The 23,987-nt window shown below is 50.6% G+C and overlaps 1 protein-coding gene and 1 long non-coding RNA gene across 3 annotated transcripts in view; one reads left to right on the plus strand and one right to left on the minus strand.

The window, feature by feature from the left end:
- LOC138497801 (uncharacterized) overlaps window positions 1-2,426 on the minus strand; it is a 251,679-nt gene extending 249,253 nt beyond the window's left edge. For both annotated transcript variants that reach the window (XR_011278645.1, XR_011278646.1), the window contains exon 1: window positions 2,321-2,426. This is a non-coding gene — a long non-coding RNA (uncharacterized lncRNA). The remainder of the gene's footprint in view (window positions 1-2,320) is intronic.
- Window positions 2,427-2,473: 47 nt separating this feature from the next.
- Window positions 2,474-23,987, plus strand: part of FZD6 (frizzled class receptor 6) — a 477,217-nt gene continuing 455,703 nt past the window's right edge. Inside the window, exon 1 of the mRNA XM_069621466.1 lies at window positions 2,474-2,581. The gene's annotated coding sequence lies outside the window, so the exon portion shown is untranslated. The remainder of the gene's footprint in view (window positions 2,582-23,987) is intronic.

Raw genomic sequence — 23,987 nt, forward strand, 5'->3', positions numbered from 1 at the left:
TGTAGGTAGACAGCCGCGTAGTGGTTGAGGCGATTGCACTTGCGACAGGTCGACCCCCAAGCGGGGCTTATTTCTCCTCTGTGCCATGGGCCACTACACCACTTGCATGTGTTCTCTCTTCCTTGAGGCATGTGGGGCTTGGAGGGGTTCACTCCTCTATCTCCCTGTTCCCTAGTGTTTTGGCATCTCGATACGGCTGCAACCTTCTGATTTTCTGGGGTTGTCTAGTGGAAGTCGTTGGATTGCGGCTTCGATAACTGCCACTTGGTAATCCGTCCGTTCTCGAAGATGCCCCATTTCGAGGATGTGGGATAGTGTCATGTTTTTCTCTGCTAGGATGGCCCTCCTCAGTTTCTCTGATGAGATCCCATTGATTGTCTGGAGGCGGATGGCAAATTCCTCATCGGGGAACTTCCAGCCGACTGCCATCTCTCGTAGGTGAGCATGGAAGTTATCCACCGTCTCACTCTCCCGCTGTCTGGCCATACAGAAGTGGAATTGTTCATAGTCGGGGTTGAGGTCAGGTTTGAAGTTGTTTCTAAGCGCATTTTTGGCTGCATTGTAGTTATCTGAGTCGCTTGTTCGGGATTGCGTTGAAAAGGCGTAGAGCTGCTGCTCTTATATTGAGCAAGAGGAAAGTGTGTTTTTTCCTGTCCAATGTGATCTCCCTGGCATCGAGGTGCATCTCGAATTGTTGCAACCAGATGCCCCAGTGGATCGCTGCTCCTGTGGAGAATGGATCAAAAGGTGTTCTGTGTTGATGCTTCTGCCTGCCGATGGGCTTGCACTCACCCTCGAGGGGCTTGAGTTAGTGCTGGACATGTCTGGTGTTGCAAAATGGGCTGTGGGCCATGCGCAGGAAATGTTGAATCCTGCAAGCGCAGACACGTGCCCTTGGTGGTGCTGCCCGTGGAGATGTTGCATTCTCTCCTGTGGAACAGTTAGTTATCTGTGTGTTGATGGGGGACCCCCAGCACTGATTTATTGGGGACTCATGTGCCCATATAGGGGATTTATAGTCACTCACCGGAACGACTTTGCACCTTGTGTTGACACCAGTCTCCAGGGCGATGGAAATGTTGTGTCTGAAGGCTCTGGGATAGCATGTGCAGCAGCCTGCTACCGGAGCGCTGGGATTGCTGTGCGTGATGTTATTTTCTTCTTTACTGCAGTCAAGGAACCTTGGGGGTGCGAAAACAAGGCTCACCCATTCGAGATCAGCTACGGTAATTCCTCTTGGAATGTTGGGGGTGTGAAAACGAGGCTCACACTTCTTTCGTGTTTATTCATACGCGACGTTGATCAACCACGATAACACCCTTTGGAACGTTGGGGGTGTGAGTGTGAGGCTCGCTCTTCAGTGAGAGGCGTGGGACCAGCGTGCGATGCAGGAGCTGCTTGACGGTGAGGGGCTGAGCACTGGTGCCGGTCAGTGTTTGGAATGTTCTCAATGTCAGTGTGATTGACTGGAGGTGCACACCAATTTGCAGGAAAGGTGTGTTTGGGCGGGTAGGGATGGCGCTGCCAAGTCGCCAGTGTAATGGCGCCAAGCCGTCAGTTCCGGTGGTTCCTTTATTTTCCTGCTGCCGCCCCCTGACATGTGACCGGGCTTTTCCCTGGCACGTGACATCACAATAGGGACTTTAAATGTGTGATTGATAATGAAAGCAATACAAGTCCTCCGTTTAGCCTACTCTGCCACACACTGCAAAGGGGCAAATGAACAATCCCCTCCCCGGTAATGCCAAATCGGCCCCCATGCAGGAGAAATAAATAACTGAACTGTTATGCTAGAAATTCACACCCAATTGCGTCTGCATAAGGCACATCCCCATCTGCTGCACATACCAAATCCTCCAATCCCCTTCCTCCCCTCTCCAGCGGGGAGGATAACTAACTATTCGTTGTACTGTTCACTGGTGCAGTGGAAGTCCCTTTGGCAATGGAGGAACGCGCTGTTCCCAACACCACTCCATACAACACATCTCCCCCATGCAATTCGCACATCTGCATGAGAAAACCCCAAAACGAACTGAATCCACCTGTACTTTAAGCAAATCTCAACCAATGCACATTACAAAAACCCAACATAGAAAGAAACACCACGTCCCCAACATGGCCTCACCCCTGTGATGCACATTACATATCCCCAAAATACAATGAAATAACGAAAAAAACAAAACTGAATCCGCCCGTACTTTGAGTAAATCTCACCCCTGATGCACATTACATACCACCAAAATACAGAGAAATGCCGTCTTTCCAATATTGCCGCTCTCCATTAAAGCAACAATCAACGTGAGATAACTTTAAGACTTACCAGAGAACAATCAACTATACGAAACGTGCTTTACAACTGAGGAATCTCTCTTCCCGCTCGTGCAAAAAAGATGACGAGGTGAACGCTCCAACCCACGTGATGCAGAGCAGTCCACGTGATGAAGTGGGCGTTGAAACCCAGGTGATGCAGAGCAGCCCACGTGATGAAGTGGGGGCGGGGCATTGCTATGGTCCGTTTCTCGAATGGGAACTAGACACTACCCTTTAGAAACGCTCCTGTCCAGTTTCCGGGCAGCATCAGGTGAGTACATGCGATCCAGCTCTTGTAGTGAATTTTGTATGCATTTCTTTTAGCATCCATGAACTTAGACATTCTCACCCCTTTGTTTTATTGTTAAGAGGATCCCTTTTGCAACCTCTGGAAATGCACGTTGAAGCTATAATTCCTTGTACTTATCACTTATTGAAATTAAATATTGTAAGTACGTGATTTTCTAAACGTCCGGTTTGGAAATTACACGGGGCAGCCTGATGGTAGTATGGACACAGCTGCTCCGAAGATCATTTACTGTACAGTTCAGGCTCTGCAATGCTTGCAGCCGCAGTAACTGCTGTGCAGCTACTACACAGACCCTGTACATATACAATAGCACCTGCACAGGCTAATGCTCGCAGATGCAGTAACTTCTGTGCAGCTACTACACAGACCGTGCTCTGGTGTAAGTGACTACATATATAATACCTGCACAGACTAAGGCTCGCAGACGCATTAACTGCTGTGCAGCTACTACACAGACCCTGTACATATATAATAGTACCTGCGCAGGCTAAGGCTCGCAGATGCAGTAACTGCTGTGCGGCTACTACACAGACCCTTCTCTGGAGTAAGTGACTACATATACAATACCTGCACAGGCTTAGGCTCATAGACGCAATAACTGCTGTGCAGCTACTATACAGACCCTGCTCTGGTGCAAGTGACTACATATATAATAATGCTCGCAGAGGCAGTAACTGCTGTGCAGCTACTACACAGACCTTGCTCTGGTGTAAGTGGCTGTCACAAAGTGTTTGTGTAGGGGTGATGGAGTTCTTTCTGTGAATTGTTTGCCCATTCTTGTGGTGTAGTAGTTTTATTTTTTGCTTTGAGGACTTTTGTTTTGTACAGTTTGAGTTGTCTTTGGTATTTTATTTAGTCTTGTCTGGTATATTGTTCTCTCTTTTTTGTTTCCATTTTGAGGTCTTTTTTTTGGGCGTTTTTTTCAGTTCTTCTGTGAACCATTTTGCTGCCAGTTTTTTTGGTGTTGCTTTGAATGTTTTAGCTGGTGCTAATTGGTCAATGGCCTTGGTGATCCAATTGTTGAGTGTGTCTTCTGTTGTATCGGTGTGATCTCTTTCACCTAGGTTGTCGTAGTGTGTTGATAGCATGGTGGCCTCGTCTGCAAGTTTTGTTGCAAAGTTTGGGTTGTAAGAATATGGTCTGTAGATCAGTAGGAATACTATGCTGGATTGGTCGTTGAGTTCTATCTTGATTAGGAGGGATTCATAGTCTTCCGCTTTGGTTGTGATGATTCGAGATGCTCAGGCGTGTTTTTTTGTGTATAATTGCGATTCCGCCTCCTCTTCGGTTTTGTCTGTTGGCGTGTATTAATTTATAATTGTCGGTTATTGCTTCGTTTGCGATTGCTTTATAGTTGTCTGATAGCCAGGTTTCTGTAAGGAAGAGCACGTCTGTGCCCCCTTCACTTAGGAGGTCATTGATTTCTGTTGAGTGTTTTGCCATGGATCTAACTTTGAGGAGGCTGCAGTGTAGTTTGCTGGATTTCCCTATTTTGTTGTTGTTTGTTCTGACCGGTGTGTTAGTGGTTGGGTTTCCGTTCCAGGTGGGTTTTACCCAGTTGAAGCATTTGGGTGGGGTGGTTCTTTGTTGGTCATTCTCTTTGTCAAGTAGACCGATAAGGTTTATGGCGGGGTAGGTTTGTTTCCGGGTTGTAAATAGGGTAGCTACCCCTCTGTTGTTCCAGTCTTGGTGATATAGGGGGTGTAGAGTGTGATGGTTTCCAATTTGTTCTTTGTTCTGGTTGGGGTATTGTCCATGGTGTAGACCGGGTTGGGATGGTTTATCAGTTGTCGTCCGTTTGGTGTCCTGGTTGGGTCTGTATTTGTGAAGGTTATTGGCTGTTGGTTCGTTGTTGCTGTGCTGTTTTTTTTTTACCACGTTGTTGTATGTGGACCGGTAGCGAGCATTGTAGTCTCTTTGCTCTTTTATTTTTATGTCTCCTTGGGTCATCTCAAATGTTTGTCGAGTTTTTTGGGGTTGTGGGATCATGCTGGTCCATGCCTTCCCGATTGTTTTGGAATTTTGTATTATTTCTGTTGTCTTTTCTGCCTTCTTTGTCGTTCTTGTGGCGAGGCATGATGCGTGGGTTCTGTTCCTTAGTGGGTGTGTGTCCTCTTGGTAGGTTGTGTGTAGTTGAGACCTCGGTTGATGGGACTTTGTGGTTCCATTTGTTTATTGCTTCTTTCTTTTTTTTTTTTTTTTTTTAAATCCTGGAGGTACTTTTCGTTATGGTTGTTGATCATTGGATTTTGCACAAATCAAACATGAATACTGTGTGAAGGAATGCATGTGAATACTGGCATATATTGGTGCTGTCATGTTAGGGAGAATTCTTATTTCTGTATTAATTCCCTTCACCCTTAGAGACCCCCAGCTCTTTTGCTGGACTGTAGGACTTTTTAATTTTAACCCTGGAGTGAGTGAGACCCTTTCCCCACTGCCTCATGTGTTTTGACCTTTGGATTATGTGTTTTCACTGTTTTGGGAGTCTGACAAACTCCATATGTATCTACTTTTTCTACTTTTTGTAAGGTGACACACAGCACCTTCAGCGGAGTGTCACTGAGAAATCCTTTAGATTTCTCATAAGGTTTAAAATACCTTTTCTTGTCTGAACTACTGTTCCCAAGAATAGTAAAGTTAAATTGACTTTACTTATCTTTTCTCTTTGTGGGTCCAGCACACACCATCTTATGTGGAGCGTTGGGGGGTTACCTAGTAGCCCCTTATCCTATATTCTCATGTAACATTTGTATGTTGCTCTCCCTACTTTTGAATGGCTAGTGGCAGTGGTTTAATTTTTCCTACCATTGTGCTTTTCTACCACAGGCTGAATCCTCAGCTGCAGTATAGCACCCAGGGGTGACCATTTTATCAAAACGGCCCCTGTCTTCTTTTTTTACCATTTTCTGTTTGTGAGGTCTTTCTTGGGTTTTACTCAGTGCGTGAAACAGATTGGAGCCGTTTGTTTGTCTTGCCTTTGGCGCACTTCAGTCCTGAAGCCCGCCTCTGGCTCCAGTGTGCCTGGAAGTGCAGGATGTGAGGGAGGGTCCCGAAACTCCTCTGTCCTTTGTCTCTAGGAATGCCTGAATGCAACCGGTCCTGAATGGCTGGCTGGCTGGCTTGTGTGATTGACAGCCTAGGCTGTGCATGAATGGGAGAAACCTGCTTAAAAGGTGAGGGTTTTGGGACTAGAGGCAGAGTCGACCACTGGGAGAAACACCTGACGAAGAAACCATGAACTAAGCTTGCTGCATCCTCCTGGACCTTTGAATTGCCCAGTGAAGCCCTGCTGCTGTGCTGAAACTCGCCTTTCAGACAGAGAAGCTCCGGAATGGACGACTTCTCCCCTTGGGTTAGTGGGACCAACTAACCCAGAGACGAACTCCACTGAACCATCTTCTCTGTCTGGCTGTGCTTCTTCATTGCTGCAAGAACTGTCTGTCTGTGCTTCTTCATTGCTACAAGAACTGTCTGGCTGTACTTCTTCATTGGTGCAAAAACTGAGTGCCATGGGTCGAGTAATCCATAGTCGAGTGAACGTCTGAAATCCGGCTAGAAGCTCCAGGAGTCTCATAGGACCCTCCAGAAGTAGGACGGCCAGAGCTAGAGTCCGCTCACCAGACCTAAGGAGTGAAGGAAGCCCAAACGGTACCAGAGATCCACAACAGTACTGTTTACTAAACGCTGAAATCGCAAAGTGCAGCTGAACTGAAAAGAGCCCATAGCTGCCAACGACCACCGAAGTACCGCCGCAGGAGCCCTACAGATGTCCTCCCTCGTGTCCCCACGACTGTGGCTCAGGAACACGGGGTCTGCAACGCTGTAGCAGAACAGAAGCCAGCAGGACCACCATTCTTCAAACCAGTGGTACTGTTTAGACTTGGGGTACTTACCTCACTGTCTTGTAGCCTTGCTTTTCTCAGTTGGGAATTACAGTGGCTTACTTTTAGAGTTGATCCCAACTCTGTTTACACAGCTTGTGACCCTACAAGTGATTTTCTAACAAACTCTCTAACTTTGTGTAATACTTTTGATTCTAAGAAGAGCCTCAGCTCCATGGACTGTTTAAAATGGACTTTGGTTGTCCTGGCTCCCTGCAGACTCTTCTAGCCCACTGACTTTGATATGGTTTCTCCCTACATAGGTGGTAACTTGTTTTTCACTGTTAGTGCTGGAAAAGGCTTGTCTAGATTTCATTGGAAGATTTAGTAGTCCTCACATACACTGAGAACCTGTTTAACCTTTTTCCTTCCTTAATATAAATGCCAGTACTGTCCTTATGATTGAAGTCATCCCCGGGTGTAGCAATTGTGTAAGAAGCATATCCAAAGATTATCCACTAACTTGCTCTGATTCTGAAAAGTAATTTTAAAGTATATTTACAACGTTAAATGAATTGCCTTTCTAAAGAACGCTTATTCAAAAATGTATGTTAAGTAAATAAATATTTATAACTGAAACCTTGAGTGTAGTGTTACCTAGCTACTTGTATTTACAGATTGCATTTGTACAGCTCTACAGCTCACAGTTATCCCGCTTCAGATAGGCCAGGCTGCTCAGTCACACTGCCAACCTGTGTAGTTCAGCCCTGTACCAAAAGGTGGGCTTACCTAATACCAAGCAGATAAGTGTTGTGTAGTCTCACACAGTGGGACTACACCAATTCTTACCTAACAAGTCAGCATGGAAATGGATTGATTGTGAAGGTGCTGGATTCCTGCTTTTGTTTGGGATGGCAAAGGATTCTCACCCAGGGGTTGCGTGCTATGTTTGGGCCTCTTTCTTCCACTTTGGCCCAACATAGTCTCAGGCTTTACCCCTGCCACATTGGGAATTGTGAGGGTGATGGGTGCCTGCTTTTGACTGGGATGACAAAGGATTCTCACAGGTGCATGCTATGTTTAGGCCTTTGGCTTCCACTTTGGCCCAACATAATCTCAAACTTTACCCTTGCCACAGTGGGGGATCATTCGGCATAAGTCCAACTAAGCAAAAGCAGAATGACAATCTGTATTGGTCCGCATATCATCCGACAAGCTCTGTTGTTCTGAAGTAATCAGTAAGTCATCCCCAAATCATCAAGAACAAACATGTTTCATGGCAATGCTCTTGAAGTAATCAGCAAGTCATCCTAGAATCATCAACCAAATCATCAGGGACAAATGTGCAATCTCTTGAAATGATCAGCATGTCATCCTAAAAGCATCAGGAACAAAGACTTTTATAAAAAGGGGATGATGTTAGCATACTCATTAAGTCATCCTAAACTCATCCTCCAAATCATCACCCACCATTCTGAAATATTTGCTGATGACTTTAACAGCGTGATGACATCTGATGATGTGGGAATGAGTTCTAGTGTAGTTCGATGATCATCAGATGAACCCAGGATGATCTCTAAAGTCATCCTTTTAGACCAGGGTGTACACAGTCGGTTGAAATCCCCAAATCAAGTTTTGTTTACAATGCTTTGTGTGAGCGACCCCAACCCATGTACCCCAAACTGTGACCGGCAAGGTGTGCCATTCCTCCAAATGGAAACTACAAACCCCAGAATGCACCATGAAGTACTTGGAACCCCTCTCCCACTGCCGTGCTCCCAACCAGACCCAGTTATGTCGCATTACCTCCACGTTCACTCTTCCTCGTCCCAGTACTTAAAAAATGAGGCACCTGCATCCGAGACAGGACCTTCTTATGTTTCTTTTGTTCTCAATAACTCCTCCCCTTGACCCACGTCATCCAGTTTAATTTTTCCTGCTTCTGGCAGGTTGATTGTTCCCAGAGAGGGGATCTGGTGAGCTACAGTTGCTAGCCCCACCAGAGGCCCATGTGGCGGGGTCTCGTTTCCCTCCAGGTGTGGGGTGCTCCCGGTTCCCCTGCTGGGCTTGGACTCTGGTTGAGCATGGACTGGAGCATCTCCCGGGTTTTTACTGGGCATTGTGGCTGGCATGAGAGGCATCCTTGTCCGGGGTCCTATAGATGTTCCTAGGGTGGCGTGACCCCAGCTAAGTTAAGGGGCTCTGCCCTGGTGTTGTATGGGGGTCAGTGCCCTGTGTATGCCCCGGGCTGTCCGTTCTGCAGATCTGTGATGTTTCGCTAGGGTCTATGCACACAGGATGGCCTCGGCAGTTTGTTGGTGTTTTCTCCGGCAGGGGCCTGTAGTTAGACTCTGCAGTAACGGCCTGTTGCCAGGGAGATTGAATGATTGTTCTCCATGTTGGTGGGTTTTCTCCTGGTCCTGGAGTTTGATGGTTCAACAGGGGTTTTTCGGGCGTTCGTGTTTTCTGCTGGGTTTGTGCTTCTGCTTACACCATGGGGAAAGCGCAATGCTTGCTCAGACGCCTTCCCCTTTCCTCTTCCTCGTCTTCCTCTTCCCCTGAAGGACATTACACAGTTGTTTCGGCATCACGGCCCCACGCATGGGCATGGGCGCCGGTGTTGGTCGTCTTCCTCATCCTCCTCTTCTAGCGCGGAGTCCTCCTCTGCCGCTATCAGCTGATGCTGGCCAGAGTAGAGGGGGAGGATGTGCTTACACATGTTTGGCCCTGCAAGGGGTTTTCGGGGCCCTGGGTGCAGGTGGATGGGGATGACACCTCTTTTCAGCAGTATAAATATATCCCAAGTATGGGGTTGCCTTTGGTCTCTGACATACAGGCTGGGATCCTTTGTGGGGGGCGTATTCCGGTGAAGATTGCCATGCCCTGCTTTATGGCCAGGCTCTACCCCTTGAGGGGGGTGTGATAGTGCTCTCGGCTCTGTAAGTCTACCTCGGCGATCATGAAATCTTCTTATGGTACCGGTTCGGGGTCCGGATGGTCATTCCCTGGTTCCTCCTCCTGCTTCTTTGGTGGCCCAGGGTAGGCTGGTGTCCTCCGCGCTCTTCTCGTCATGGCCTGGCCGGGAAGTCCTGGCGGTTTGGCAGGGCCAGTGGGCAGACGTCTCTGGCTGTTTTTTCCCAGAATGAGGCCGGTGGTGCTTGGATTCTTTGGCTTTGGACACTATCCGAGAGGTTATCAAGTGTGCTTCCTGTCTCCCCCTGTCAGGGGTTGCATGGTTCGTTTTGCAGTTCCCGGCTTGCTGCCAATGTGGTTGGCTCTGTCGACGGTTCTGTCTGAATTGTTGCTGAAGGCGGCGGTCATGCCCCTTCCCTTTCTGCAGCTGGGTCTGGGTTTTTGCTCCTCTGCGTTTCTGGTCCCCACACCTTCAGGGAAGTCTCTCCTCCTCTTGGACCTCAAGGCTCTGTCTGCTTTATCTGGGAAAGAACGCTCCAGGATGGTGGCTTTTGCTGTACTTTTTTCCGATATTGCGCAAGGGGAACTGGGTGGCGTCCCTGGATCTCCGGGTTGCATGTGTCTTTTCGCCCCTGCTGGATGTCGTTTTTTTCAGTTTTGCCATGGGTTCTCAGCATTTTCTGTTCTGGGTGCTCCTGTTCGGGTTGTGATCGGCCACCAAGATGTTTGCCGAGCTGGTGGCGCATCTTCACCTGAAAGGAATTATTTTTCCCCGCCTGGACGACTGATTGGTCGAGGCCTACGTTCCTGGCTATTCTCTTTCTGGTTTGCCAGGCATTGTGGGTCTGCAGGTTTTTCTGGTGCGTTGGCGGCCGTCTCTTCTAGTGCCCTCTCTGTTTCTGGTTTTTCTTCAGGGCTCAGATTTGCACCATTCAGAGGTTTTCTCTGTCCCAGGTAAGGGTCCTGCGGCTGCTGTCTCCTCTGGGCACGGTTCTCGTGCGGCCGTGTGTCACGGCTCGCCTGTTTCTCATTCTCAGGGGCGCGTGGCTTCTTGCGTCTTCTTGGTTCCTTGGGCTCGTCTTCATCTGCCTCCTCTGGTGTCTTATCTACTCGCCCACTGGCTCGCGGCTTCTCTGGCTTAAGAGGCCTTAATCCCGGTGTCTCCTTCTCTGCAGGCTTCTTTACCGTGGAGGTTGCGGGTTCCGTATCTCTCTGCTGGGGTGTCTCTGGCCCCCCCCCTTTGAACGCTCTTTCTATGGACGACAGCAGCGGGGGTTGAGGGGCAACCTTGGGCATCCTCTCGGCCCAGGGGTTGTGGGCTCCAGAGGAGGTCCGTTCGTCCGATTCAAGTGAGTTCTGTGCCATTATCCGGGCTCTGTTGTCCTTCAGGGTGTTTCTGGAAGGCCAGACGGTGTTGGTCTGGACGGACTGTACCTCTGCGTTAGCATATGTCACCCGCCAGGGGGGTCCGGCTGATCATTGACTGCTTTGGCAGCTCAGATAGGTTCCTGGGGGAGTCGCACCTTTTGTCCTTGGTGGCCTCTCATGTCTGGGGGGCGGGCGTTGTTTGGGCGGATCTGCTCAGCCACCAGTTCCCCTCCTCTTCGGTTCTGCTTCTGTCAGCCTGGGTGTTTGCAGAGATCTGTGTCTGGTTATGGGTCTCTTTTCCTCTCCGGCTCTGCAAAGGTTCCTCTCTTCTGCTCCCAGGTTCCTGGCTGCAGGGGTATGGAGGGTGGATGCCTTCACTGTGGACTGGCCTTGGGATCTCCTTTGGGCGTTCCCTCCTCTCTCCCTTCTTCCGGGTGGTTCAGTGCATCAGGGTGTGCGGGTCGACTGTGCTATTGGTTGCTCCGTTCTGGCCACGCTAGAGCTGGTTCTCCTCCCTGTTGCTGATTCGGTCCGGGCACCTTGGTTGATTCCGAGGTGGCCTTGTCCCCGGCATGCGGGTTTGGGGTCAGACAGATTTGTTGTGCCGTTTGGCTAATGCACGGTCTGTGTTGTTCTCCCTGGGTTTTTTTGGGTCCTGTGGTTGAGTCTATCATTTGTGCTCGTAGACCTGCTAATCTGTAGGCGTATGTCAGACGCTTGGGTCACTTTTGGGCATGGTGTGGATGTCTGCCCCTCGCCCACACGCCCCCGAGTTCCGGTCTACCTGCTATTCTCCAGTTCCTCCCGGGGTTTTTGGCTAGGGCCTGGCGATCTCCACGCTTCGCTCCCAATGGACCACCTTTACGTTCCACTTGGCCACCTGGATGGGAGTCTTGGTGGGTAAGTTTCTGCGGGGTCTCTTTTTCCCATCCATGAGCTTATGCGGGCCTCCCCTCTTGGGATCTCCCTCTTGTCTTATGGTTCCTTTAGGGGCCTCCCTTTGCGCCCCGGTCTGAAATTGCCCGCAAGTGCCTTCCGCTTGAGACTGTCCACTGTCGCGCCTGCCCGTAGCTTGGGGGTGCTTGGGGCTCTGTTGTCAGTCCCCTTTCTTGAGCGTTCTACCGGACTCTGTGTTTTTTTGCGGTGTGTTCTGAAGTTCCTGCCTATGGTGGTGTCTTGGTTTCACTCCTCTCAGGGTCTGGTTCTCCCTGCTTTTTCCAGGTTCCATAGCCGCTGGACGGGGTGGCTTGGCATGCCATTGCTGTGCGGCAGGTGGTTCTGGTGTATTTGGCTCGACCTACCTCTTTCTGGCAGTCTGTTAATCTCTTGATGCTTTTTGCCCCGATGGTGCGGGACCACTTGGGAGACTTTGATGGCCACCTGGATGGGGGTCTTGGTGGGGAAGTTTGTGCGTGGTTCCTTCAGGGGCCTCTGTGGTTTCCATTAGCCAGTGGGTCCATGCTGTTGTCTCTGTGACTTCTGGCCTGCCGGTGCCTGCCAGCGTTCAGGAGGGCTCTCCCAGGGGTTTGGCTGCTTCCTGGGCAGATGTTAGGGGGGTTTTCTCTACAGGTGTTTTGTAGGGTGCCACCTGGGCTGGTCAGAGCGCCTTTGTCTGCGACTATCGGTGGATTGTCGCCCACTCTGGGGGTGGTTCCTTCGGGGTTGGGGTTTTGTCTGTTGGGATGTTGTTTTGGGAGTGATTGATTTAAAGGTGTGAGTTTTGTTCTGAACTTTTTGTCTCTGTCTCTTTGGGACCTCTTCCCGTTGCTGCTATGGTATGCCTCATGGTGTTATTACTAGACGAGGAACAGTGGACGTGGAAGTAATGCGCTGATTACTTACCAGCAATCTTCATTACTCCTAGTCCTACTCTTCCTCATCACAGTACGGACGCCCTCCTCTCCCTCCTTGCAGGGGAGGTCCAATGCTCTGCTTGTATATGTTAATTTCGGCCAACTTTTACGAGCAGTGACTATCTGTGAAAAGAGAGAAACACAGCCTGGTCAGAAATATTCCTCAGACGGTACAAATTGGACCAATATCTATGAGCACAACATCCTAAAGGATTTGTGTACCCAAACTCGGATGCAAAGTTTAACGTTCTTAGCAAGACAGTTAAATTTGGTGACAATCAAGTTAATTGTGTCCAAGCTTTAAAATTAGACCATTGTAGCTGTGCCAGCAGAAATGGACCCGACCAAACACCTACGTGAAGCAAGTGGAGGGAGGGAGTATGTTAACAAGGGGGCTTTAAGAGCAAATGCAACCAGGAACAGGCCCATTCCATGCCCCTCCTCCACACTTGCCGCCTCATCCCGCAACGCATCCGGACCCAAAAGCATAAACCAAGAGCAGGGCAAATGAATTTCCACTAGGCTGGGAGGGGTGAAGCAGGACCAAGAGGGCGTCGCACTCATGCCTGTCTTCTTCTTGCTGATAGATTTTATCCATCAGCTGTGAATTTTGGATACTGAGGCTTGGGCCTCATTACTCCATCTTCTTGGGTTGAGTATATAGTCGTGGGTTAATCCTGTCTGTGTGGACTTGTCACAGTAGGGCTGGTTTCACAGGGTCTTCGCAGTGATGGCCCGCAGTCAAAGGGATTTGCAGTGAGTCTTCTGATCAGAGGGTTCGGGTTCTGATCCAGTCCTTGGCAGAAGTTCTTACTCGGCTTCACCAGATGTTTGTCCAACATCTCGATGTCCAGGTCTCTATCAAGGTCTGCTATCCTTGTGAAGATTGGAGCTCCAGACGATTTCAACAGGGCCTTCTTCTGGACTATTTGAAGACTCTTCCGGTGTCGCTCGTGGCAGGTAATCCATGCTGGGGAGACATACGTCGGAGTAGGTCTGATGATTGCCTTGTAGATGTTGATCACTGTCCGGAGGGGCATGAACTTGGTCTTCAGAAGTGGGTACAGCGCTGCCATCTTTCCTGTTGCCGTCTGCTGAGTATTCTCGATATAGCTTCCCCAGTTCAGTTTGCTGTGCAGGGTCACACCGAGGTAGCAGCTACTGCTCTCCCATTTGATGGTCTCCTCGTTGAGGTTGATATGTGGATGCTCCTTGATCTTGTTTCTGGTGAACAGCATTGCATTTGTCTTGCTGGAGTTCTATCTGCCAGTCGCTGTACAACGTCGAGATGGTATCCATTGAAGCTTGCAGGTTCTTCGCCACTTCATTTTCGCTGAATGACTGGGAGATGAATGCAATATTCTCCGCATTCAGCGCCAGGTAGGTCTTGTGGAGATCTATCGAGATGTCATTGGTGAAGATGTTGAGCAGGAAGGGTCCGAGGTTCGATCCCTGTGGCACACCTGCTCGGATGAGATGTGATGAGGACATCTAAGCTGCATGGCAACATGGAAGGTGCGGTTTCCCAGGTAGCTTGCAATCGTCTTCACCAAGTATTTCAGAAATCCAAGTCCAATCATCTTGTGCAGAAGTCCCTTGTGCCAGACTCGGTCGAATGCTTTGGTGACATCCCGATGATTCCCATGGACTTCTTGATGTTGAATCCGTGGCTGATGGTGTCTACCACTCTCATCAGCTGATGGTGAGGGCAACCCAGGGAGGTCAACAGCCTAACATAGCCCCCCCACCTCTCCTGGTCCTGCTCTGCCCTCCGTCGCCTCCTTCGTGACGTGCTTCCGCCCCCTCCGTGGATAGGGCCCAATGCCTAGTCCTTTGTTCATTTCTTATTTTCTGCCATGTTGCTGGGTGGGTGCCCCCACTAAGGGTGGCGCCCGCCATTTGTCTCCCGGAGGTCGGCGCGTTCCGCCTGCCATAGCCTTCCGAAAGCTATTTTCAGAGACCTGTTTGAACGTGGCAGTTTTGAGGGACACGGCCTAAAATCCCATCATGCAGGGGATTTGATGACAATTATTGGACTGGGCGTTTTCGTTTATTTAAGTAAAATGGTGTATGAAAAACATGGGTGGCAATATTCTCATTTTGGCTTGAACATCTAAAGAATACTTAAATTGTGAATCCTGCTTTGGGTCGGGCATCTTTCGGAAAGCGTGCAAGTTAAGCGCTTTGAAACACACTGCGTATAGGCGCTATGTAAATAAACTATCATAGGTATGCACTGGCCCATTGTGTTTACAGAACAGGCAGCGATCTCGCTTTGCGGTATCACGTTGTTCTCCTTGTTTTGCAGATTATATACGCTTGGGTACATATCGGTGCATCTGCAGTGATTACACTCTCTTTATCTTACGTTTATGGAAGTGTTAGTAGCGATAACGGCCACATACTTTCCCTGGCGTCAGACTAGACGACTATAATCACGTTTCCTAGGGAGCCTCGTCAGTGAGTAGCAGCTATCGTCAACATGTGAGCTACGACAGTTACTGACTTCACAATTTCACATATGTGGAAAAGAAATCTCGCGTTGCTGCTATTTATAAATCTAAACCGACCTGCTCTATAAAACGCCTGTGCATCCCTCCCCCCCCCCAAATATATGGGTAAATTGATGTTTTCCCGCTAAAGCCTGGTCTATGGGTGATGCCTTTGAAATGGCTGACTGTATGGAAGTGTTAAACAAGGTACGTGTCCCATGACTAAATAGAAGCATGATCGGGAATGTTCCTGACATAAAACTTAACTCTTCTCTACAAAATAGGCGGCAGTAAGGCCCCCTGGTGTTGTGGGGGTGTACATTCCTCAAGGAATGTAAGGACGGGACATGGCTTTCCTGTTTAACAGTGATGGGCCTTTGTTGGCTTCCAATGTCTTATTTCGCACTGGACTACCAGGGTGCATGCTTGCTGCCGAATTCCACTATATAAATTCACTTTGTGTCCTTGCTGTCCGCTTAGTCTGAGAGAATGCCAACACTTGGGTTTAAACAACCTCTGCATCGGTCACACACTCTACTGCTAATGCCATATGATTAGTGCAGGGAGACTGGGCAAATATCGAAAATTGTCCTCAGCCCGAGATGGTGCACTTTTCCCTCTGCCTAAAATCTAGGAGGGCGGCTATGAATTGGACCGCTTATAGGTGGAAACAGTGGTTGGCCATAACCACTAACTCGGCGTGGAAATTTATTAGTTTTCTTTCTTCAAAGCTGATACAAACATGACAAAATGTTTCGCATATTATGATAAAACGTGGATCTGGTGATGTTAGTATAGGCACCCATCTAAATGTCCAGTGAATAAAATAGTCCTTTTGGGGGCAGGGTAACAAACTCATGTGTGTAATCCAGCACTGACCTCAGGGCATCATGTCAGAAAGCACCGTCCGGTATGGTTACCACCATGAAAATGTATTGATTTGCATGCCAACTGACCTGTTGCAGAAGGGGCGAAACAATAAAAAGGCATAGTGGTCCAAAATCGCACGTTGAATCTCTTGTGTACAAACTAATACATTCCCATGGGACAGCCCGTATTCATTATAGAAATTAAAATCTCAATTTGTCTGCCAACCCTTATTTTTATTTATTTTTTATTTTTGTTTGTTCAGCTCTGGCCCAGCCCAGAGGGTCCCGCATTAAGTAAAAAGGTGGCAGGTGAAACGAAAGTTCCAAAATGTTTTTACGATCTGATAGAAAGATTAGTACGTAGTTACGTGGTAGCAGGGGAAATGGAAGGGTGGTGTTATTGGTGGAGAAACGAGGATGTTTTGAGTCCCTTACTGAAAGTGGTGATGGAGGGCGCAGTGTGGATGTGAAGAGGTAGGGTGTTTCGTGCCCAGTGGATATATGTTTGCTTTTGTGTGCATGTTAGTTTACAGAGTGGAATCTGTAGGATGTGCTGGCTTGCTTGTGTGGTGTTTGCGATTATCATGAAGGAAAGATGAGGTTTTGTGGTGGATGGCTTTGAAAACAATACAGAGTTCTTTTTGAAGGCAAATATTTGATGTATGGGAAGCCAGCAGAGCTGGGCAAGAGCTGGGGTGACGTTTGAATGTTTTGGTACGACAAGTATGGCTTGTAGAGGGGTTAGGGTGCTGCTGGGGTGGGGGAGTCCAGTGAGGAGAGCATTGCCGAAGTCCAGCTTCGAGATAACCAATGCTGGGAATCCAGTGTGTAAGTCATTATGAGGATGAATGGGTCTGTTCTTTCGTAGGTGTGTTTGTAGGTTGCATGTTTTGGTGATTACATCTTCATATGGTGTGTATGTGAGGGAAAGTTGGGGGGGGTCGATGGTGAAGCCAAGGGTTTTGATATGTGTGGGTTGTTTGTGGCAAGTTCTTTGATTCAAGGGGTGAGTTCGGGTTTGTGTGGCGTAGATGAGGAGGTATTCCGTTTTGCACTATTATAATTTGAGGAAGTTCGTGACTGTCCGGGTGCTGGTGGTGGTGAGAGGCTGCTTTTGAGGATGTGGAGTTGTGAGCGGGATGAGATTTGGAAGTATACTTGTGTGCAATTAACATTTTGTTGGAAATGGATGTTGTTTGGTAAGGATCGGTCAAAGGGATTCAGCATATGGTTTGAAGAGTGGTGAAATGGGAGGAGCCTTGCAGGACCCAGTACTTGACCGGGGTGGTGCCGAATCGAAGTGGGCATGGAGAGTAGTGCTGTGTGTCCTTCGCAATGATATTGTGGAGGTCATAGAGGATGTGAAGTGTTCTGTGATTATGGCAGGGTAGAACTGGGGCGGTAATTTTCGGGGAGTATGTGGCTGTGATGTATTTTTTTTTTTGAGGATGGGCGAGATTTAACCACTTTTGAAAGCAGACGGGATAGTACCATGCAAGAGACAGTAGGTGAGGCAGTTGGCTGCGGTTGGAGATGGGCATGCAGGGTTCCAATTTATTGGAGCTATTTAGCTCCTGGATTGGCTTAGAAGAGCCTGCTTAGCGTGACACAGGCAGCTGCCAGGAGCTACTTTTGACTCCCAAAGCTAACTGGATCCAATACAAATAAACCTATCTGACCTGAACTGTCTGTCTGGGAATTTGCAAAACGGGTTCAATAGTAAACCTCTAGAAGATATGTGGGGGCGTGGCCTGGAGCGCCACGGATGAGGCTGCTCCGCTGATGGCCTCCGTAGGGACCCGCGGCCTCGACTAAGATTGAGCCGGCTCCAGCAACGCTGCTGCCGTCCCTCTGACGGGAGAAGCTGGCGGAACCTCTCCCACACCCTCCGCTCCAAGTTTGAAGAGAATCGTACCAGGAGCGCCGAGAACGAGGTCGCGGAACTTGGCGCGGATCCTTCACGACAACGGGCCAAGATGGCGGCCGCGACCCGGATCCCTCATCATCGTCCCCAGCATCCAGCGATGAGACGCCTATAACACCTCCGGCTCTCTCCCGCCGCCCCGATCCTGAGCCCCGTGGTCGGGGACTGCTGAGGAGTCGACTGCTCCATTCTACCCCCCCGGCCTGGGGTTGGGGCTCGACTCCGGGCCCCCCTCGGCCCGCCCCTCCCCCACCGGAGCTCGCTGAAGCGGAGGCCAGGGTCGCTCCCAGCTTGCTCTTTTCTTCGGAGGGCCGCCGTCTTGAGCTCCCGGCTCCCTGGAGAGACTACGAGCCCCCGGAGCCCTCCAACTCCTAGACCTCCCCCCCCCCACCTCCATCACTGGCAACTATCAGCTGGGGGAATCGGCGAGACGACGACCGGAGTCTTCCACCGGCCTCCCAACACTCCACCTTGGGCCCCGGGAGTGGAGGTCCCCCGCTCCGGATACAGACCCCCTTCCGGCTTCCTGGGGCGCCCCTGCCCACCAAAGACCTAGCCGGCGGAGGAAGGGGGCCACGCAGCTACCTTGGAGCCTAACCATCCCCCCCGAAGCGCCCTTCCAAGGGCTCTCAGCTTGAGCAAAATGTCGAGACTCACCAGACCAGCCAAAACTGCAGACATCTCCACCATGCTCATGACAACAGACAAGACACGGAAACCGGACTCCACGCCTAAACTCACCCCGCAAAAGCCCCCAGAAGAACAGGGTAATCTCGCTACCAGAGATGACTTGATGGCCTTCATGCGGGACATTAAAACCGAGATCCGGTCCTGCATGACGGAGCTCACCACTCGACTAGAGCAGACAGATCAACGACTCACAGAAGCGGAACAGAGAATAGGTGAGGTTGAAGATTTAACCCAGAACCATGATGCAACAATAATAGGAATGCAACGCGAGATCCGAGCTCTTCAATCCAGCAATGAGATCCTCACATATAAGCAAGAGGACTTAGAAAACAGAGCCCGACGGAATAACCTGCGCATCCGTGGAGTCCCGACAACGGTCCAAGATAAAGAGCTCCCGGAATATATAGGCAACTTTTTCCAAGCTCTCCTCCCGCTCATGGACAAACCCCAACTCGTCCTGGACCGAACTCATAGATTACGCCCGAGACGGGGAGCAGACTCAGACGGCCCCCCGGACGTCATTACTAGAGTACACTTCTACGCTACCAAAGAGGCCATCTCGGCGATAAGCCGCACCAAAGATGAACTGTCATTCATGGGCACCCCCCTGCAAATATTCCAAGATCTCTCCCCGATCACCATACAGAAAAGGAGAGCTCTCAAGCCTTTGACCCAGTTCCTCCAGAGTCAGCAGATCCGCTACCGTTGGCTCTTCCCAGCCACACTGCAATTCTCGTACCAAGGTACTCTACGTAAAATTAGCCACCCGGAGGACGCGAAGTCAATCGTACCCCCGAGCTCCCCGGGGACCTCACCCACCCCCAGTCCACACCTCCCGCCAGAGGAACCGGATCAATCACCCAAGAGACGGCAGCAACCCTGGTCGACGGCACAGAGACGCCGTAAGGCAAAATGATTCCCATAGCGCAGGGACCGACCCTGGAGCCAAAATGAAGCAAGGCAGCGCCGCGGGCCCCGAACGGCCCAGTCCCCTCTCCAAGGAGTATGTCATCTCCCCACCCTTGGAGCCGAACCGATCTCGCTGGTTCGACCCCCGCCCCGTTGGCGAAGAAAACTGTTTGGGCCCTGTTGGCCGTGGTGGAGGCTGCGCTGGAAACTTCGGCCCCCCACACAGTTGGGAGTTCTCCCACCCGTTTAAATTCGCCTGCCCGTTGGTTGGCCCACTCAGATAAAAAGCTACCCTCCCGTTGGAGGATGCAAAAAATTTGGCTGCAGGAGGACCTGGCTAACCCGGAATCACAAAATGAAGACTGAATACCCCCAGCCCTCCCACGAGGAACAGTACCCCACCCCAGAAGACACCCAGGAGGCCCCCCTACCGATCCAGAAACTAAAGTTCCTAACGTTGAATGTAAGAGGCCTAAACGCCCCACAGAAACGGAAAGCGATCCTACAACGCCTCCAGAATGACAAGGCCTCCGTTGTCTTCTTACAGGAGACACACCTGATCCCAGCGGACTTCACAAGACTCAGAGATCGGCAATTCCCAACACAGTTCCTAGCATCGAATGGAACGAAGAAGGGTGGCACGGCTATCTTAATCGCCAAAGGTTTGAGGCCGCAAATACTAGACTCTAAGCAGGACCCCGATGGCCGCTTCGTGGCGGTGAAATGCCGGATTCTCGGCCAACTATATACGCTGATCTCAATATATGCTCCGAATCAAGAACAGGCAGCATTCTACTCAGCTCTGGAAAGCTCCCTCCTACCATTTGCTGAGGGTCAGACCATCATCGGGGGAGACTTCAACGGAGTCCCCAACCCACTAGTAGACAGATCACACCCCCCCGCACGCGGAGACTTCGGCTTGGCGATCGCTCTGCTGAGATTGTTCCGAACCTTCGAAGTGGTGGACACCTGGAGGATCCTCCACCCAGAAGAGCGAGACTACTCATGCTTCTCTTACGTGCATAGAACTTATTCACGCATTGACCTCCTGCTAGCATCCCCACAGATCCTATCATACACAGACGACGTCCTCATAGGCCCCAGATTCCACTCAGACCATGCACCCGTAACGCTAACGCTAAGAGCCTACAACCCGGACCCACCCCCAAGACGCAGATGGTCCCTTTATGACCCGATCCTAAATGACATGGCCACGAGAGACGTGATAGCCAAAACAATTAAACAGTTCTTCGAGGACAACAAAAACGAAGACACCTCCCCAGCGACCACATGGGACGCAATGAAGGCCGTGGTGCGAGGAGTTCTGATTTCCCGGGGAGCAGCCTACCATAAGCAAAAACAACAGGCCCGACGCACGCTAGAGGACAAGGTCCTGGAGGCAGAGACGGCGTGCAAGGCTAGAAATTGGTCCCCAAGAACCTACCGAGCCTTACAGATGGCCAGGAAGAAGCTAGAGGCCCACTACGCAGAGGATACAGCCCAGCTGCTAACCAAAACGAAGCAGGGCTACTACGCCAGAGGAAACAAAGCAAATAAATTCCTGGTGGAAAAACTGGCAAGAACCAAGAGAAGGAACACTGTATTAAGCCTCCGGGACCCTCAGGGTATAGTCCAATTTGCTGACCAGGAGAAGCTGAGAATCGCAGAAGCCCACATAACAGAAACTATGTCAGCTACCCAAAGACCCCGCGAGGAACAGCAATCCTACCTACGGGAAGCCGCCTTGCCGAAGCTCTCGGACACGAGTAGAGAAGAGTTGGAGGCCTCGATCACCAGTGAAGAGATCGATGAGGCCATTAAAAGCTTACGAACTAGAGCCCCGGGCCCAGATGGTTTCTCATCCCGATTCTACAAACTCTTCCGGCCCCAGCTACTAGCTCCGATGATGACACTCTTCAACTCCTTCGCCGCATCTGGATCAACAACTCCATCAATGAAAGAGTCAATAACGGTATTAGCGTTGAAACCAGGAAAAGACCCCAGCGACATTGCAGCTTACCGACCCATCTCCTTGTTAAACCTGGATACGAATATCTACTCGAAGGTCTTGGCGAACCGATTAGCAAAGTTGCTTCCAGACATCATAGACCCAGATCAGACTGGATTTATCCTAAACAGAGCCACCACAGATAATACACGCAGAGTCCTCAACTTAATCGAGATAGCCAAACAGAGCTCGAAGAAACTCACCCTCCTAGCCTTGGACGCGACCAAGGCTTTCGACAAAGTGGATTGGTCGTTCCTCCGCTTCACCCTGGAAGCGTTTGGTTTTGGGCCCACCTTCTTAAAGCTCACCTTAGCGAATTACCAATCCCCGACCACCCTCCTCCGAATGAACGGCCTCCTGTCTAACCCGATCTCCCTAACCTGCGGCACCAGACAGGGGTGCCCCCTCTCTCCCTTGCTATTCGCTATGGTTATGGAATCATTGGCCCAGCGGATCCGCCTCAACTCCAGAATCAAAGGCCCCCAAGTAGGCACCACCCAGCACAAGATCGCGCTCTACGCTGATGACGTGATGCTATCCATCACAGACACCTCACATTCCTTAAGAGCCGCCCTAGCGGAAATCCATCGATTCGGAAGGGTGTCCGGATTCGCCATTAACCTGATGAAATCGGCAGCAATGGGGATAGGCTTAGACCAAAGAGACAAGGCATCCTTCAGCGCCCAATGCGCAATCCCACTAAATGACACCTCCATCCCCTACCTCGGGGTGCAGATCCCCGCTGACCCGGGAGACATCTACCGGACAAACTTCCCGCCTCTGATGAAAACGTTGGAAAAAGACCTAGACACCTGGCACAAGCAGGAAATATCCCTAATAGGCCGTATCACGGCCTGTAAGATGAATCTGTTCCTATACGCATGCTCAGCCCTCCCCGTCATTGTCCCCCGCCCACAACTACAGAGACTGCAGAGAAAGATACTTGAATTCATATGGAGGAGAAAAAAGGCCCGCATTCCACGGAGGACCATGCTCTGCGCTCCGGGCCAGGGGGGCCTAGGGGTCCCGGACCTTCAAAAATATCAAATGGCGGCGCAGATAGCCCACACCCGGGCGTGGACTATGACGTCGGGACGCCCCAAATGGATGGACATAGAGCAATCCCGACTACCCCTCCCACTGCGCTTCCTGTTACACCTCCCATCTGCGCTGCGCCGGACATGGCCAGCCATCCTATCCTCAACCAGGCACACGCTGAAGGCATGGGATTGGGCCCGCAAACTCAGAGGTATTCCGAGAACCCTGGGCCCCTCAGCCCCAGTCTTCCACAATCCAGCGTTCTCGCCGGGAGCTCACCCCTCGAACTTTAAAAATTGGATCGCGGGAGGCCTCAGCTCCCTAAGCCAACTATTTGAGGGAACACAGCCGCTGACATTCGCCCAATGCAAAAGAGCGTTTAATCTAGCGGAGTCGGACAGGTTCTCATACTGCCAAATCAGACACTGGTGCACACAACCCCAAACACGGGAGGCGGCCACTCGGGCCCAGGACGCCTTGGAATTGACGGTGACGGACCCTCCAGCCCGAGGGAGGATCTCGACACTACATCGATTATTCCAGGAGGACCTCCTGACAAATAGAGCGACTTACATGGCTCGGTGGGAAAAGGACCTGGGGCATCCAATCCAGGACCAAGACTGGACTGATATCTGGTCCCGCACGCACTCATCCTCCTTCTGCATCACCAACCGAGAATGCGCACATAAACTGCTCATGAGATGGTACTACCCGCCCCTGCAACTACACCACTTCAATCAGTCGCTAGACCCACAGTGTTGGCGTCGATGTGGCCTGCCAGGCTCCTATCTACATATGTGGTGGTCATGCCCGGTGGTGAAGGCCTTTTGGACCCAATGTATAGCGGCCATCACAGACATAACCCAGATCCCACTACCACTGGAACCAGAATCGCTGCTGCTGGGGACCCCGATACCGGACACCTACCCGAGATCGGGTACATCTGCAGCTCTCATCACTCAATTACTCCTAGCCGCTAAAATCACAATAGCCCGGGCATGGAAGGCTCCAGAGGGTCCCCTAACAGTGTTGTGGTGGCTAAAAATTTGGGACATCTTCATTGCTGAGAAAGTTATGGCAGCAAACAGAGGCCACCTCCATCGTTTCACGAACATTTGGTCGCCGGTGATAGACTATGACCTTCGCTTCCCGGCGCTTACATACAAGCCGCGCCTAGTGCAACAGGCCCAACGAGCTGCGGACAGAGACCAGTCTCAGACGAGCGAGGAGCAGGCCCCGGAGGATAGCCAGTTACAGGACTTGGAGACGTAAGCCCGGAGAAGAGTGGGGATGCCGAACCGAGGTAGGAGGAGACGGGAGCGGATGAGCCCTGAATCGGACCTGAGGGGGGGGGGGAGGGACAATCCACTGTGAACTGTTGGGACTAGGAAGTGGGTTTGGGTGCCGGGGGATAGACGATGTTATATTTATGCTGTGATAAAGTGTTGATTAGACATGTTAAACTGTTCTCCTGTATGC

The sequence above is a fragment of the Ambystoma mexicanum genome, chromosome 5q (genome assembly GCF_040938575.1).
Source record: "Ambystoma mexicanum isolate Mex_15411 chromosome 5q, UKY_AmexF1_1, whole genome shotgun sequence".
Lineage (NCBI taxonomy): Eukaryota > Metazoa > Chordata > Amphibia > Caudata > Ambystomatidae > Ambystoma > Ambystoma mexicanum.